A 12,529-nucleotide genomic window follows, 5' to 3' on the forward strand; every position below is an offset into this window, starting at 1 on the left:
AATGGCATGAGTTTTATTTTCGTTTAATTAAACTTTATTTTTATGAGCCGTGATAGCACGGTGGATCTGCCTCCGATTCCGGAGAGTTTAAATTCGAATCCGGTCCCTCCAACTTTTCAGTTGTGTGCATTTTAAGAAATTAAATATCACGTGTCTCAAACGGTGAAGGAAAAACATCGTGAGGAAACCTGCATACCAGAGAATTTTCTTAATTCTCTGCGTGTGTGAAGTCTGCCATTCCGCATTGGGCCACTCATTCTGAGAGGAGACTCGAGCTCAGCAGTGAGCCGAATTTGGGTTGATAATGATAATAATGATGATGATGAAACTTTATTATTAAAGACACGCCCCGTGGTTTCACCCACGTAATCCCGTAAAGTATATCCTATGACACTCACAAATGACATAGTTTTCTAGTGGTAAAAGAATTTTCAAAATCTGTTCAGTAGATCCAGAGATTATCCCTACAGTAACATTAACTTTACCTCTTTATAACATTATCATAGAAATATTATTATGTCCATAAGGACAATGCTTAAAACTGTTTTCATAGTGATCTATCTAATAAATGGTATGTCCAGACCTCATCTCTAATAATAAAGGACTTAAAGCTAAGACATACAACACTGCTCCTCCTGCATCCTCTGGATAAGCGGCTTGGGTGATAATATTTGACCCTGTAACACACACTATCAGATATTAAATGTTAAATACTGGGACCTACGGTTTAACGAACTCTCTGTAGTTTATCGAAGTAATGTGACTAAATACCACCAGCTTCACAAGTCAGGACTGATGCAGAATACTTCTTGGATTAAAGTCCCAAAATATTATGCCAGTAGTAGTAGTATAATCAGTATGTAAAAAGTTTTATGTTGACTTTGAGCTCTTTACTTGGCCAGATAGGCATATAAAATTCTGACGTAATAAAAATCTTTCTTTTTTTCTTCAACTATAATGTAATTTGTAGCAGTTTATTTCTGATAATGAACTGCCATAAAGCAATTTTTGTAAAGCACTTCTAATGTTTTTTATTTTCTTGAAAAAATGGTTAGAGTATAGTGATAATAAATGGTGGGCACGTTTGTGTGCCGGCACTTTGGCTCCCTGCCGACAACCTTGTTACGCCATGTGACCGGACCTCTTGGGGCTCCGTAAATTGTACCGGTGCCTTTTGAATTACACGGTGTACGCCATTGGACTAAACGCCTTGTTTCTTTTAGCTATGTTACTTTTTTTTGACACAAAATGTTTTTTTTATTCTGATCAGACATTTAGGTAGCACTCTGTATGACATTACAAATACTTAAAGATAATGAGAATCATCGACCGTAGATCGTTAGATGGGCTCCGAAGCGTCGCGGAATTGTCATTGGCTTCGCAAATACTTGCGCATGAAAAGTAACAATCTTCTCTATATTCGTGTTGCTGCTTGTGTTTTTACACTTCCAAAATAAACACGAAGGCATACTTTTAATCTTTAAGTATGCCACAACACGAAAAACCAGTTAAATATTTTTTAGGTCCAAGTCCACTCACAGCATGCGCTTGTTGCGTACTAAGATAAAATGTGCGTGCACGTCTTTGAGTAATGACATAACATTGAGCGTTATTTAATATGGAGGGGCCCATCTAACGATTTATATCGATGATGAGAATATTAATATGTGATTGTATTTTAGTGAAAAAAGCTATGCATCGCTAAATAGGTATACAATGGTAGGCGTCCACTGATCCAAATCGTACGGATCGCACAAATCTACCGTAAAATTAAAAATCCGTTTAATGCGATGCGTCCGATCCATGGATATCCTTATAACTATGATTATGAATGGATTCGTCCATAATCATACGTATAAAGGTATGCCTTTAGATCTATGATTATGCCACTAGACTGAATGCATGTCGATTTTAGGATACATGCAAATTTTTTTGATTGAAATTTTAAATAGCGTTCTAAAATCGATCATAATACAAAAACAAAGAAAATAATATTGGTCTTTTAGTGAAAATCATAATCACCATGAAAATCATAGTTTCTGAGATTGGCGCGTTCAATCAATCAAACAAACAAACTCTTCAGCTTTATAATATTAGTATAGATTATACTTAATTACTTGTCCTCGATCTACGATTGAAAACTTTATTTAAATTTAATTAAATTTATGTTACAATGGCGATGTCATGTACATTTATCATGTTTGAAAAATGGAAACACAAGACGAATTTACGACCAAACTTTCCAAATTTAATTAAGGTAAAATAAATCGAACTGCGTTATAAGCTTTGACAAATTGAACACCATTCGGAAATGACCAGGGGCATGTCATATTTCAATTTTATTTGTTTGTACGAAAAAAAATATTGCGAACCAATTAATGGAAAACATTTTTGACTGTGACGGATGTTTTTGTCACAAGTTCTGCTGAGGCGTAAACGTAACAAGTGGGAAAAAAAATAAAATGGGTGTGACAACATGCCAATCGCAGCGGCTTATAGTTTACCTTTCTAGAGATCTTAGGTTTGATGGTCTTACATCTGAGGTATTTTTATAATTTTAAACAAGGGACATGTGCTCATTAAGTAAAATCTAGATGTAATATATTATCTATGAGATATCTACGAAAGTTAATAGGTATGTCACTTGGGTACTGAGTGGGAACGTTGTGTTTCATTTATTTCAAATATTCACCCTACACAGACACTAACGTTTTTCAGAAAACGCCGACAGGGTTAAATCAAAAGCCCGAAACTTTTAACCAGGGTTAAATCCGAAAAATGGGAAATATATCAAATAATGTCTATGCCTATATACCTTAAAGTTATTTCAAGGGAACCAATGAACAAAATATACATAGCGGCCCATATCATATACCTACTCGCCTACTTCAAATAGCGCTTTTTGTTCTATGACAAGTAGCCCTTGACTGCGATCTCACCTGATGTTAAGTGATGATGCAGTCTAAGATGATATCTTTACTCATATTTTTTGAGTTTTGACGCAAAGTTTGCGTTTACGACCGAGTTCCGTTTCGTTGTCACAAAAGCCTTTTTGAGGCGCAAATAAAGTATACTCCATATAGGTTGATTTCATCATCATCATTAACAACCCATATTCGGCTCACCGTTAAGCGCGAGTCTCCTCTCAGTATAAGAGGGGTTAGGCCTAAGTCCACCACGCTAACCCAATGCGGACTGGTAGATCTCACACACGTAGAGAATTAAGAAAATTCTCAGATATGCATGTTTTCCTTCACCTCTTGAGACACATAATATTTAATTTCTTATGCACAGAACTGAAAAGTTAGAGAGGCATGCCCCAGACCGGATTCGAGCCTACGCCCTCCGAGTCAGAAGCATACGTCATATCCACTGGGCTATGGCGTCTCAAGTTAATTTACTTTCATTTTTATCAAGTAATAGAGATGAAAAGCATAGAACATGATAAATCCTAGCACGAGTTTACAGTTATTTCGATAATCGCTGCAAAATCTGTTCAAGACAGATGAAAATACAATTAATGTACATCAAAGAGCCGTTGTAATGAGTCCTGAGACCGGGCGAAGTTGAAATTTTAACGAAGCATCACATCTAACGAGATGTAATTACCACCTCACACGTGCCTTGAAACGTTCACGAGTTAATTAGCCTTGAATGAAATGTGTGTAAGTACGTACCGACGAATGTACGAGTAATATTGTATCCAACATACCTACACGTGGAGCTATGTTAATAGAACCGCACGAACTGCAAAAATCTGGAATGATCTTCCAGCTTCCGTTTTCCCCACCACCTACAATATGGGTATCTTCAAGTCAACAGTGAATAGGCATCTTCTAGGCAAGCGCGTTCCACCATAGACTGCATAATCGCTTGTCATCAGGCGTGATTTCAGCTAATACAAGGTATATGCTTATACAAGAAAAAAAAGTAATAAGGAACCAATAAAATGTAATAAGTATGTAAGGGTGACCTCCCTGTGATCTTAGTCTGATGATAGCATTGTAAAATATAATAATTATATTACTATACTACCGGACGCCCGCGACTTCGTCCGCGTGGAAACCAATGTAAACTTTCAAGCCCTATTTCACCACTTTAGAGTTTGAATTTTAAAATTTTTTGAATCCCATTATATTTCATATTTTTTTATGATTTATGAATATTTTTTTAAAACTGTAACTCTGAAAATGATGGACTTTCCATACAGACTTTCAACCCCTATTTCACCCCCTTTTTATTTTATTTTTACAATAAAAAGTATCCTATAACATTTTCCGTATTATGGCCTTAAACTGTGTCAAGTTTCATTTGAATACATTTAGTAGTTTCAGCGTGATGCCCGAATAACAAAAAAACACGGACAGACAGACAGACAAAAAATCAAAAAAAAAATATTTTTTAGCTTCAGTATCGATTATATAATGCCACCCAACAAAAATTTTCGAAATATCTTCAATGTACAAAATGTACAGAATTCGTATTATAATTATAGATTCTAGATGGCGCTAGTAGTACTCTATACCACGGTAACGTTTGTCGTTACAGATGGTATAAGTAAAATCCCAAGTTGCGAACAAATGTTTAGAATTCGACCAGTTTTATTATAAGTATAGAGTATAGATACTTAATTTTACACATTTATTGAAAAAAAAATTAAATATAGGAGATAATTCTAAAAGAAATGCAGGAATTAAAAAAAACATTTCAACCGTAAACTTGTAAATCCTTTATAATTTTTGTTATTACATTTATCTTTTACGTGTTGAATCACCCTCGGGAAATTATACCGGAGCGGAAAGTGAACGAGCGCGCAATGTCTACGATATGTCAATTTATCAGCACTACGTTAATACATACCTAACATCAATACTTAATACATAAGCCCTCATTCACACGAGCGCCTTTTTTATATGTTCACACGTCAGCGTTTTAAAAACGCGACACTTTTTTTCGAGCTGTGTTGCATTTTCATATAACTTCATACTATATCTGAACGCTTTTTAACGCCCGTTAAAAAAACGCTCTAGTGCGAATAGAGGATAATTGTAGGGTCCATCTTTAATTTCAAAATGGCTGTATTTGGTCGTAGATGACGTTCGAAGAAAATAAAGTCCGCTGGCAATAACAAAAGTTTTAAACCAAAAAAGTTAAAAGGGAGTTTGGTTTTCTTCCAATTCTTAAAAACTAATCGATATATTTGAGGAAATACTTTTAAATTCAGCTCTACTTTTTGAAGATTAGGGTGAAATACAGTACGTAGACATTAAAATATTAATTATTTACGCTTTTTTAACACAATGGCTTAAGCGTTGGGCGTCTTATTTTGTATTTTTTACGGAATAACCCCACTAGGTGGTGGAGCTATAGCTCATTTAGCAAATTATGTTTTGCTGCACGTTGCAATTAATGCCCAATTTCATACTAACCACAAATTATCGCAATTACCTAAAATCTCTGCAGTTTGCGCGTTGGTTGTTAATTTTAGTGAAAATAGTGAAATAATTTAATGAATCTATTTTAGCGCATAATAGACGCGACTAAAACCACAAATATATTCCGATCGGAAAATCACTGTGAATGCCGTAATAAATTGATCATTAGCGTTAGACGCAATGAGGACATTTCAAAATTTGAATCAACGTAATTTCAATATTTTAGATTTCAAGTATATTTTATTCAAATTAATGACCAACGCTAACTGGCAATAGGACGGAAAAGGGTTTAAAATTTCATCAATTGAATTTAATACTTATCCAGTTGAAATAAGGTAAATTTTTCACTGCCACTAATCGCCTCGTTGTTCCAATGGTTAGCATACATGGTTTTGGATCACAAGATCCTGGGTTCGAATCCTGACAACATCATCAATTCTGGGCTTACAGTTTTCACTGAAAATCTTTTAGAAGAATGAAAATCTAAAAACTGCATAGCCCGTCTCAGGATTTTGTCTTAAATGTGGACCTGGCACGCATAACTTCATAGTGTTAATAAATTATTGAAAATATTATAAGTAGACCCAACAAGCACTGTATGAAACGCATTTTTAATTGAAAAACATCGCGCGGCCGAGTGATTTTAAACATTCGTGGTATGTTCATAAATCTTTAAAGCAATCCAAACTCAATTACTAGAATGTACTTTAGCCTAATGGGAAAAAGGAATTTCTTTATCACGAGTTCATTTAATTTGTTCGTTCCGACATTGAATAGTGATTGTAAATCCGGCGATGTATTGTGCAAAAGTAGATGAAATATTTCAGCCAGTTTATTGAATACCAACCTTTGCTTTTATAAAGTCAAAGACAAATAGAAAAAGGTTGATATTTAATAAACATAATAATACATATAAATGCAATTTGTTAGCGAAAAAAAAATAGTAGGTCATCATCATGTACCTACCAAACATGGTGAACATTCCAAAATTAGCTCTCAAAACATAAAAGAAATATGTAATAGACGCTTTCTAAATAATATTCGGGAAATCAGATTACATTTGTAACAAGTAAAATGAATATTAAAAGGGAAATGATAAGCTTTATCAAATTTCATGCAAAAACTTTCGTAACAAAACACATTTTAGCGCGATCGCAACAAACAAGAGATATAAGCGGTCGAAAATGACTTTACGTTATTACCGACATAACGAGATTCTGTCAAAAGTTTCTTTATATTATTATTTGTTCCGCCGCCGTCATTTGAATAATAAATCTTGGTGCTATAATATGATGAGGGATGTTTCTTATCATGATAGAATTAGTTCCAATCTAAAGCTGCCGCAGAATCATTTAAATAATTAGCACATTTTCATTGAATGTTTGTTTCCATTGGACTGCGATGAAACACAACACCATTTTTTTTTCTCATAATATGGCAAGAAGAGCCGATGGACGTTGGGGTCCCAAAGTGCTGGAATGGCGACCCAGCACTAGTAAGCTCAGTGTTGGCCGACCCCCCACCAGGTGGAATGACGACATCAAGCGTGTCGCAGGGATTCGCTGGATGCAGGTGGTTCAGTATCGTGATGTTTGGAAGTCTCTACAAAAGGCCTATGTCCTGCAGTGGACGTCCATCGGCTGTTATGATGATGAATATGGCAAATCAGTCGGAATACGGTACAAGTTAATTGTAACAAAAGATACAGTCGAAAGTTACAGCACACATTAGAAGGTAAGTTGTTTAGTGCTGTGTAATGTTCTGCTTATCTCGATATTATCATAGGACTCAAAAAGTGATTACAAATATAAGAAAACTAATGTCGAACAAAGGTTATGATTCACAACACTTGCCAGGACAACGTAATTAACAATTCAAACTGTAACCAAAATATGACCCTAGAATGGCAGAGAATGACCTTGAGTGGAGTCACGTACTTGTGAACGAACCTCCACTGTATGGTTATGAACGTTGGTTAAGACCGTTATGTTTAGATGGTACAACAAAAAGCCCATTTTATAATGGTTGGTAAGCTATAAGGTATTGCAGAGAACCTCAACCAGCTGATTGATGACGATGATAATTATGTCATGTTGAACTCGCGTTAGATTACGAGTACGTTTAAAAACCCTTCTGCAAGGATTTTTCTATTACCAAAATCACTTAATATTGAAACGGGCGGTTATTTTGTAAAATGAGATTTTATCTTAAAGAATCTTTTTTAAATTGCCAAATCTTGGTCATTAATCGGGTTAGTATCATGGGTAATTAAGGAGTTTAACGAAAATTACCAAAGTTTTATGAAGTCTTATTACTTTGGAACTCGATTAAGATAGAAAAATATCTGAAGTTTGTGTAATACTTCAAATTAATTGCGCTATATATAAAAAAAAAATCATTACCTTTATATTAATAAATTATGTTTTGCGAGTATCGAGGTTTTACGAAGTAATATCCAGGCGAAGAGTAAATATCATATATATATATATATATATATATTAACCCGTTTTACCACAGGAACGGGTACTACCCAGGTGAATCCGCGGGGTGTCTGTTATTTAAAAATATATTTATACTTATTATAATTTAGTTTGCTTAAAAATTTTTTCGCTAAATATATCTCAAAGCAATCACAAAAAAATATCAAAATTGCCAATTAGAAAACCTTCCTCTATTCGGTCGTATTATTTCGGTATAAACAAAGCTACCGAAATAATACAATAATTAAGAAAAAAATTAACGATTCCATGGAATGTAAAATGTAGCGGACGATAAATTTAAAACATTTTAATGACATTAATTTGGTGCGTGAAATTTGTTTTACAGGCGCCGCTAATGAGTTCTGGTTGTTCACCATTGCGTGCACACTGCATGTCGGGCTGGCTTGGCACTTTACTTTATGTTCGTTGACATGTACGTGCATTTCGTTTCATTTTTTAACCGACTTTCAAATATGGTAAAGTACCTAAACACCTCCTTCAAGACTACGCTCCTTTTTGCTTATCTCCAGGGAAGTACATACTGCCTTACGACGCTCTCAAAATATTAGTCAAAGATGTTAAATACAATGCTGATTAGTTCCAGAGAAACTGGGTTTCTGGGTAACGCATTTCGTTTCATTTTTTAACCGACTTTCAAATCTGGGAAAGCACCTAAACAACACCTTCCCGAATACGCTCCAGTTTCCTTATTTTCAGGGAAGCATATATTGCCCGACGACGTCCTCATAATACTATTCAAAAATATTAAAGACACTGCTGATTAGCTCTGGGGAAGCCCTACTTCTCGACAACGCTGCTAAGAACACTGCTTAGTTCCGGATACGCCTACTTCCTAAAGACGTTCTGAAAAATGTCATTTAGCTCTGGCAAATTCTTTCGAAAGATGCTCTAAAGAGTGCTGCTTAGCTCCGAGGAAGCTTAATACTTCCTGACAACGATCTGAATAATTCTGCGTAGCTCCAAGAAAACAAATACTATCTCATGACACTCTGAAGAATGCTACGTAGCTCCAATAAGCGCCTAACTCCTGATGACGTTCTGAAAAATGCTGCTTAGCTCCGGGGAAGTACATACTTCCTGAGAAAATGCTGCTGAGTAACAGAAATTAGTAGGTTGCTTATTTCAGCGAGTTATATTAGCTTATTAAATTACAAGCACAATAAAGCAATATCTCTACCTCATGTCAATGGGTGCTAGGAAACGCAATATACGTGTTTCTAATAATATGTACTGCTAAGTTGTTGCTTTAATAAGTCTAGTTATATTACGAGTTTATAGTTTTTCCAATTTATCAGATGAGCTATCAGTAGATGGCCTCATCATATCATCGGGAATAGTATGTTTCGTCAACTGCTTACTGAATACAAAATTTTGATTTAGTTACCTACCTATAAAATTATCACACCTAAAAACATCTCTGAATAGATAACATTCATCAGATTTTTATGGGTCAATGAGCAGGATTAGGTTATCATGAGCCTTTACCGTCATGTCATCAGTTTAATTTCTTTTATTATTCACTTTATAAAAGCTTTTGAATTTCACGTAAACCTTTCCAATCTCAGTACGTCAATCAATCTCTTTTTGGTATGAAACCACCAATACATTTGGACAGCACGATAACTGACTCGTACTGTTCGATAATAATTTTGATTGCACGCAACACTTCGTCTATCAAACCGCAGTCATCTCGTTTGCTGAAATATCTCGCTTGAAATACGTGTTTGTCTGTAAACCGATCAAAAGATTGGTAGCAAAAATAAAACATAGATAAAAATAAAACTGAAATCTGGGATTTCCAAATAACTGTTTCCTCAATTGCATTTACATGATACTAAATAAAAAACGTGCATTATAATAAATTAAATATCACTTGTCTCAAACGGTGAAGGAAAAACATCGTAAGGAAACCTGCATACCTGAGAATTTTTTTAATTCTCTACGTGTGTGAAGTCTGTAAATCCGCATTTGGCCAGCGTGGTGGACGAAAACCTAACCACTCTCATTCTGAGAGAAGACTCATCAACAGTGAGCCGAATATGGATTGTCTATGTGAAAATGTAATTACATTTTCTATCACGGGTAGCCAAGGAAGGGTTTTGAGGAAATAAATAACAAGAAGTCGATCCGTCTCTTTGTCGGAGCTTTAATTGTCAACTAATGAAATAAAACAGGAACTCAGATTCTTTTTTGCTTCATTATTTTAATACGTTATACCGAACCTTAATAATGTAAAAAATGTACCAAGCTTATACTGTTGTGATATCACCTCACGTTTCAGACACATAATACCGCTATTCGCCATAAGCCTACGGCTTCTTGAAACATGTATGCTACGAACCTTCCCCTAACTATCCTTTACGAGCTTATCTGCCGACTCACGCATAAAACACGCTTAACCTGTGCCGCCTTATGTGTTAAAATGTGATTATATTTCATGTAAATAGTCTTTTTACGCAACTGTATCGCAGCACTATTAACTAAATAAATAGTAGGTAATATTTTTAACCGACTTCAAAAAAAGAAGGAGGTTTCTCAATTCGACCGTATATATATATGTGTGTGTGTTCTCGTATAACTTCGTAAATTTTACAAGTATCATTTCACTTGCCCTATTAGCCACCTTGGTAGCTAATTTTGAATTATTTTTGGTCCTATGTGGTCATACTGGACACACGCTTTGCAATATTATTTAAAGAACTACTCCCAAGTAACTCTTGAAATAGTTAAAAGTTCCCGTAGATTAGGACTATTTATATTTACTGAAGTTACCTGTCGTGTCGAATAAATGGTTTAATAAACGGATAGAGGCAAATGATATAAAGAAACTTTTAAGAAATATTTTTTTATTATTCATGTAAAGTTACAAAGGTTATTTACTCGTAAATGGCACCCAATCATCTATTACACAGCTTTGTAGGAAAAATAAGAAATAGAATTGAAACCCCTCTCCCAGCGCGCGGAGCAGCTGCGCGTCGTGCCGCCGCTTCGCAGTTTGGATCGTGCCGCGTTGCAATAACCATCTCATAACTAAGGGCCCCGTATGGGTTCGAAACTAGTCGGGCATACTCCGACCTAATATCACGTGAGCTTTAGTCGTGTTTCATAATCAATTAATTCTATAATAAGGTATTGTAATTCTTAGAACTCGACCACCAGTTCAAAAAATCCACCATCCATCCAAACAATCAATCAAAAATCCATCCAAACAATTCAAAAAATCTTCTGGGTCTAAGGTCTCCTCTCCTATAAGGAGAAAGATCTGGCTTGTAGCGAGCTGATAAAATAGGCTGCTATTGATGATGAAAATGAGTAAATGTTTCTTCGGTACAAAAAAAAAATATATAAAATACTGCTCTACATTAAAAATTCTATTACGCGATATAAAATGACTGTTACGAAAGGCAGCAAGTAAATGACATTGGGAGTTAAATCCCAGATGCAATCAAGAAACGGTAGCTTTTCTAATTTTGCATACCGGTCTCCCTGATTATTAAATTAAGTTGGTACTTACATGTACCTAATTGCGTAATACTGTATACTATTTGCAGATTGGTATTTTGTAATTTGATTACAATTCCGAAAGGGTCCTATTTTCTGAAAATTAGAATAAGATGAACTAGAGTGATTTTCAGATAGCACTTTCAAGAGTGAAACTAACTGTCACCCGCATCCTACATGATACGAACTATAAAGTCCTTTTCATGAAAGAAGGAGAAGTTAGTGGTGCTCATTATCATTTGATAACGGCGGTCTTATTGTCATTTGTGTAAGGCGCTGTCAATTTTAGTTCAGATTTTAGCCGCGGGACTTCTTTCATGAAAAAGATTCTACCACCAACACCACATAACATAAAAAAGGTCAAGACTCTTTCTTTTCAAAAACACGAAGAAGTATCAAACTGAAAAAAAATGTACTATATACAACTACGATCCCGTGAAGTTCGCATTAACGTAATAAAGGTTTCTCCCAAATAACCTAATATAAAAAGCCCTATTCGGCTCACTGCTGAGCTCGAGTCTCCTCTCAGAATGAGAGGGGTTAGGCTAATAGTCCACCACGCTGCCCCAATGCGAATTGCCAGACTTCACACACGCAGAGAACTGAGATAATTCTCTGATATGCAGGTTTCCTCACGATGTTTTCCTTTACCGTAACATAATTTTGTTGAATGTATAAATGTCTATTATTTTGCAAAGTAAAATTGCAATTTACTCAACGTTACAGGTACTTGTTATTACAGGTAGGTACGCACTATGGTTGTTTTCAATTTGCTAATGGCGCGGTTGGTCTTCGCCCTTTCTGTATAGTTCATGCATTATCTAGATTAGAACACTTTTCAACTGCGGTGAATATTCTAAAGTATCATTTTTTAAGTGCAAGTAATTATTATAATGAAAATGTTTGTCTGAGACTTTGGCAAAGAGAAAACATGACTAAATCCGTTTTGAACAAATGAGTTTGGTGCAGATCTGTCTGGGTATCTGAGTTGCGATCTGTAGTATCCACAGATATTATAAAAGGAAACACGCATAAATGCTTTAATACGTTTATAATGTTCTGTGGTGGTAGATGTTTGACAGCCTTCGTGGT

Source organism: Bicyclus anynana, chromosome 10 (genome assembly GCF_947172395.1).
Source record: "Bicyclus anynana chromosome 10, ilBicAnyn1.1, whole genome shotgun sequence".
Classification (NCBI taxonomy): domain Eukaryota; kingdom Metazoa; phylum Arthropoda; class Insecta; order Lepidoptera; family Nymphalidae; genus Bicyclus; species Bicyclus anynana.